Source organism: Petaurus breviceps, unplaced genomic scaffold (assembly GCF_028583685.1).
Source record: "Petaurus breviceps papuanus isolate PSGF00001 unplaced genomic scaffold, PetGlider_PUasm1.0 38, whole genome shotgun sequence".
Taxonomy (NCBI): Eukaryota; Metazoa; Chordata; class Mammalia; order Diprotodontia; family Petauridae; genus Petaurus; species Petaurus breviceps.
In genome coordinates, this window is record NW_027186304.1 from 78,226,873 (window position 1) to 78,233,090 (window position 6,218).

Here is a 6,218-nt window from a genome sequence, read left to right on the forward strand (position 1 = left end):
TTCTCCTGAAACATGATACTCAGTTTTGCTGGGCAGGTGACTCTTGGTTTTAATCCCAGATCCTTTGCCCTCCAGAATACCATATCCAAGCCCTTCAATCACTCAGTGTAGAAGCTGCCAGATCCTGGGTTATCCTGATTGTATTTTCACAATATTCAAATTGTTTCTTCCTGGCTGCTTGTAATATTCTCTCCTTAATCTGGGAATTCCAGAACCTGGCTATGATATTGCTAGGAGTTTTCTTTTTGGGATCTTTTTCAGGAGGTGATCGGTGGATTCTTTCAACCTCTATTTTGCCTTCTGGTTCTAAAACATCAGGGCAGTTTTCTTTGAGAACTTCCTGGAGGATGATTTCTAGGTTCTTACTTTGATCATGGCTTTCAGGTAGTCCAATAATTTTAAAATTATCTCTCCTGCTGTGAGCTCTTCCACCCAGCATACACTAGCCTCCCCCCTGCCTCCAGGTGCGGCACCACCTCCTCTCTCCTCTTAAGGGTTTAAACTTGCCACTTCAAAGTTCGCCATGGATGATGATATTGCTGCTCTCATTGTTGACAATGGCTCTGGAATGTGCAAAGCTGGCTTTGCAGGAGACGATGCCCCTTGGGCTGTCTTCCCTTGCACTGTTGGGCGCCCCAGACATCAGGGTGTGATGGTGGGTATGGGCCAGAAAGACAGCTATGTGGGGGATGAGGCTCAGAGCAAGAGAGGTATTCTGACCCTGAAGTACCCCATTGAACATGGTATTGTCACCAACTGGTATGACATGGAGAAGATCTGGCATCATACTTTCTACAACGAGCTCCATGTGGCCCCTGAAGAGCACCTGTGCTGCTCACAGAAGCCCCCCTGAACCCCAAAGCCAACAGAGAAAAGATGACTCAGATTATGTTTGAGACCTTCAATACCCCAGCCATGTACATTGCCATCCAGGAGGTGCTGTCCCTGTATGCCTCTGGTCGTACCACTGGTATTGTGATGGACTCCGGTGATGGTGTGACCCACACTGTGCCCATCTATGAAGGTTATGCCCTTCCCCACGCCATCCTCCGTCTGGATCTGGCTGGCTGTGATCTGATGGACTACCTCATGAAGATCCTGACCAAGAGAGGGTACAGTTTCACCACCACAGCTGAGAGGGAAATCGTGCGTGACATCAAGGAGAAGCTGTGTTATGTCGCCCTAGACTTTGAGCAGGAGATGGCCACTGCTGCATCCAGCTCCTCTCTGGAAAAGAGCTATGAGCTCTCTGATGGTCAGGTTTTCACCATTGGCAACGAGAGGTTCCGGTGTCCAGAAGCTCTCTTCTAACCATCTTTCTTAGGTATGGAATCCTGTGGAATCCATGAAACTACCTTCAACTCAATCATGAAGTGTGATGTTGACATCTGTAAGGATTTGTATGCCAACACCATGTTGTCAGGTGGTACCACCATGTACCCAGGCATTGCTGATAGGATGCAGAAGGAGGTTACAGCCCTAGCTCCCAGCACAATGAAAATCAAGATCATTGCCCCGCCTGAGCGCAAATACTCCATCCTGGCGTCTCTCTCCACCTTCCAGCAGATGTGGATCAGCAAGCAGGACTATGATGAATCTGGGCCCTCCACTGTCCACCGCAAATGCTTCTAAATGGACTGTTTGTGTTGTTTGTTTTTTTTTGTCAAAGGGTATGACATGATGATGACATGATAATTGCCAAAAAAAAGAGATGAGATTGGCATGGCTTTATTTGTTTTTGTGTTTTGTTTTGGTTTTTTTTGGCGCTTGACTCAGGATTTAAAAACTGGAACGGTGAAGATGATGAGCAGTCTAGGTATGTTGGAGGGCAAACATCCCCAAAGTTCTCCAGGGCGTCTTCAGGACTCTGGTGGTACATTTGGTTTTTTTTTAATAGTCATTCCAAATATCGTCTAATGCATTGTGACAGTTCCAGGCCTCTGTGAAGGCTGTTGAGGAGCGATGTAACAGATCCCAAGGGGGAGGGGGAGGGGGGAGGTACTAGTATGGCTTTAAGTGTAAATTATGTAATCCTTAAAAAAAACTTTTTGTATCTTCCGCCTTAATACTTGTTCCTTTTATTTTTTAATTGTCAGCCATATGGAATGGCTCCCTAAATTCCCTCCCTGCCCCCAACATAGATGTGAATGAGGACTTTTCTAGTCTCCCTGCAAGTTTTGAAATTGGTGCCAGTACTTGGGGGAGGGGAGGAGCTTTACCTGTACACTGACTTAAGACCAGTTCAAATAAAAGTGCACATGTTAAAGAAAAAAAAAATTATCTCTCCTGGATCTATTTTACAGGTCAGTGGTTTTTCCCATGAGATATTTCACATTGCCTTCTATTCTTTCATTTGTTTGGATCTGTTTAACAGCATCTTGATTTCTCATAAAGTCATTAGCTTCCATTTTATCCAATCTAATTCTGAAGCAATGATTCTTCTCATTGAGCTTTTGAGACTCTTTTTCCATCTGGCAAATTTGGCTTTTTAAGGCATTCTTCTCCTCATTGCCTTTTTGAGCCTCCTTTGCCATTTGAGTCAGTCTGTTTTTTAAGGTATTATTTTCCTCAGTCAGGCTGTTGACTCTCATTTCATAATTTTCTTGCATTGTTCTCATTTCTCTTCCTGGTTTTTCCTCCACTTCTCTTATCTGCTTCTTAAGGTCCTCTATGGCCTGTAACCAGCTCGTATTTTCCTTTGAAGCTTTTGGTGCCGGAGTTCTGACTTCACTGTCTTTCTCCTGTTCCATGCTTTGCTCCTTTTTGTCCCCAAAATAGGAGTGTAATGTTGGAATCTTCTGTCTGGTTTGTTTCCTTTGCCTGGTCATGTCGCCCCTCAGTCACTTGAACCCTGGGCTTTTTGCCACAGTAGGACTCTGCCACCAGACAGGAGAGCTTTTGTCCCAAATGCTGGGGTTTTCTCAGCTGCTGGAGGTATTAGATGGGTGCCCTCTCTGAGGTCTCCACACGCTCTGGCAAGCTGGACATACACCCCAGAACTTCCACCCTAGACTGCCATCCAGATCCAAGCAGGTTAAAGCAAGAGCAATTACCCCTCAGACTGGTTGCTTGGTCCCCCTATACTTTGCAGGCCAGGAGCTGAAGCTGCCATGTGGCAATGGCTGGCTGTGCCGGGCTCTCAGTGGCATGGGGGGCAAAAACCGACACACTCCCACTTACTGGGTCCCAAAGTCCAGATTGCACTGACCTCTCACTTTGTCCTTCACATCTATGTGTTGATAATTCTGGAAACGGCCACAGCTGCTGCTGATGCAGCTCCCAGAGTGCTGCGCTGGCTGATTCCTGCTGGTCTGCCGGCCTGTCCTCAGCGGGAGGTTAGCTTCTCTGTGTCATTTTGTGGGTTCTGCAGTTCCAAAGTTTGTTCAGAGTCCCCTTTTTACATTCACTGGGGAAGGTGAAAGCTGGAGGCGCTTCGAGGTCGTGCTTCTACTTCGCCCCCAAACTAACCTTTATAAGGATAGAATCTCTTTAGATATTCTTCTCTTCTACCACATGCACACCACTCTAATTTCACAGAAATTCTACTGAATGACAGACCAGTGCTGCCACCAATTCATTTGAAAATTAGCAGACAGAAGAACAGTATTATAAGCAAAGGATAAGTTCACATCAGAAAACAGCTTTAACAGGAGAAGAAATGTAAGGTTGGTTTCCACAAAATGTCAGTGATGGTTTCAGGATGATTTAAAATGTATATGCCCAGTGATCATGATTTTCAAACAACCCAACATCTGCGCTGTAAGAATGCAAACATTTGTAACATCCTGATCACGTGATTGCACAGCTAATAAGGTATCATTGCAATGTAACGGTGTAGCAGCAAGCACCCCAAGCACGTCCTCAGGGTTTGCAGCTACCACAGGTTCTTGGATCTGCTTTGTTAAAGGAAAGCAACTCAAAATGGGTTAACAAGCTTACTTTAATCAGTCAGACATATATCGTTTACCTTGTTCAGGAGAAAAGGTCAGCACCCTGAACCTCAAAGTAGACAGGCATAATTATCAAGACAGAAACATCAAGTAGACAGATTTCCAAACTGTCCAACCATTACATCCATACCCAGTCAACATCTGGGTTTCCACATTCTGGGTTTTTCAAAGCCGGGGGACTCTCAACAACGGCTTCCCAAAATTCAGATCAAATCACAGAACACTTCTCAAAGTGAGTCCCAAAACAAAGCTACACATCAGGGCTTATATAGCCTTCTCCTGGCTCAGAGAATGTAACAACCTTATTGACCCACTGGCCAATCAAAAAGTATCAACTGAAAAACAAGCCTCCCACCCCAGTCTCCAGGTGCACTTTAGCCTAGGGGCAGGGAAGATCTTTAAATTTGCATTTCCATTACAAACGGAGAGGAATCAAGGAGTTACTCTGATGTGATATATAGAACACAAACAAGGGTATGTGCATGTGTCTGACAATTGGAAATTAGTTTGCCCTCAAATGTAGAACTCTAGTGGCAGTTTGGAAACAACCTGATGTCACACTGAGGAACTGCATGAATATCCTATATTTTATCAGAAATGGTTAGAGTCTGATGTGATCACTGTATGAAAATAAAAAGCACTGCATATATGGCCAGTGACATTTTGAACCATTGCAGAAACAAATCTATGCTTCAAATGTGCAAGTATTTACTGTCACTGCTGAAAAATATATTTACAATGTAACCAGGGAATTATTTGCTGCTTAAGTTCCATCAAATAATTTTTAACGTGAACCCCTTGGACCATCATCCTTTAAATAGAAACCACTGATCTACTTCAGAGTTGTAAGGAAAGTGCTTTATAAATCTTAAAGCATTATAGAAATATGAATTATCACAACCGTCTAATGAAAATATTAAGACTTTAGTTAGATTTAATTACTTTAGATTATTTGCAATATGCAAAACCTAGTAATCAACAAAAAACGTAACCTATTACTATTATGTTTTATTTCCTGGAACCTATATCAGAACCTAATTTCAAATCTATCTCAGACTAACAGGCTTCGACTGTCAGAAATGTGGAGATAAAAAAGAAAGTTTTAATATTACACTACAATAGAAATAGATATTGAAACATACACATTCAATTGGGTATCATACCCTACAAGAAAGTAAGGGGCAAGAGGATAACAGGGAGGGGGATGATAGAAGGGAGGGGAGATTGGGGGATGGGGTGGTCAGAAGCAAACACTTTTGAAAAGGGACAGGGTCAAAGGAGAAAACAGAATAGGTGGGGAGTGGTACAGGATAGAGGGAAATATAGTCTTTCACAACATTACTATAATGGAAGTGTTTTGCATAACTACACATGTATAACCTATATTGAATTGTTTGCCTTCACAATGAGGATGGGTGGGGAGGGAAGAAGGGAGAGAATTTGGAACTCAAAATTTTAAAAACGAATGTTAAAAATTGTTTTTACATTCAACTGGGAAGTAAGATATACAGGCAATGGGGTTTTTTTTGCCCTACAAGAAAGGGGAAGGGAATAAAGGTGGGGGTGGGGGGCATGACAGAAGGAAGGGTAGGTAGACTGGGGAAAGGGGTAATAAGAATACATGCCATCTTGGGGCAGGGTAGGGGGGAGATATGGGGAGAAAATGTGGAACTCAAAATCTTGTGGAAATGAGTGTTAAAAATTAATTAATTTTTAAAAAGAAATAGAGATTGACCCTCTCATTTCATTAGAATATGGAACTCCTAGAGGCAGAACTTGAATGCACGACCAGAACTCATTGATCTGAAAGAATAAGTAATTCCATTTTTAGTAATACTGCATAAATCTTCATTCAAATTTGACCTACATACATTCCGAAGTTGAATATTTGGTGGGTGCAGTTTTCATCTTTGATCTCAGCAACATTGTATGTTAGTTTTACTTTCTAATTAATTGTAAATGCCACTGTTACTCCTGTTTTTTGTTTGTTTTTTTGTGGAACTACTTCAGGCTTGTAAAACAGATGCATTTTATACTATTTATAGAATCCTTTTAGGGGCAGCTAGGTGGCGCAGTGAACAGAGCACCAGCCTTGGAGTCAGAAGAACCTCAGTTCAAATTCAGCCTCAGACACTTGACACAGGTACTAGCTGCGTGATCCTGGGCAAGTCATTTAACCCCAACTGCCTTGCCTTTCCCCTTCAAAAAAAACTAAACCCTTAAAGAATTCCTTTAAAAACATGAAATTGTTGATGATATATTTCTAAA

At 42.6% G+C, this 6,218-nt stretch overlaps 1 pseudogene; it reads left to right on the plus strand.

Moving 5' to 3' along the window:
• Positions 1–415: 415 nt before the first annotated feature.
• On the plus strand, positions 416–2,277 carry LOC138170618 (actin, cytoplasmic 1 pseudogene; annotated as a pseudogene).
• The last annotated feature ends 3,941 nt before the right edge of the window (positions 2,278–6,218 follow it).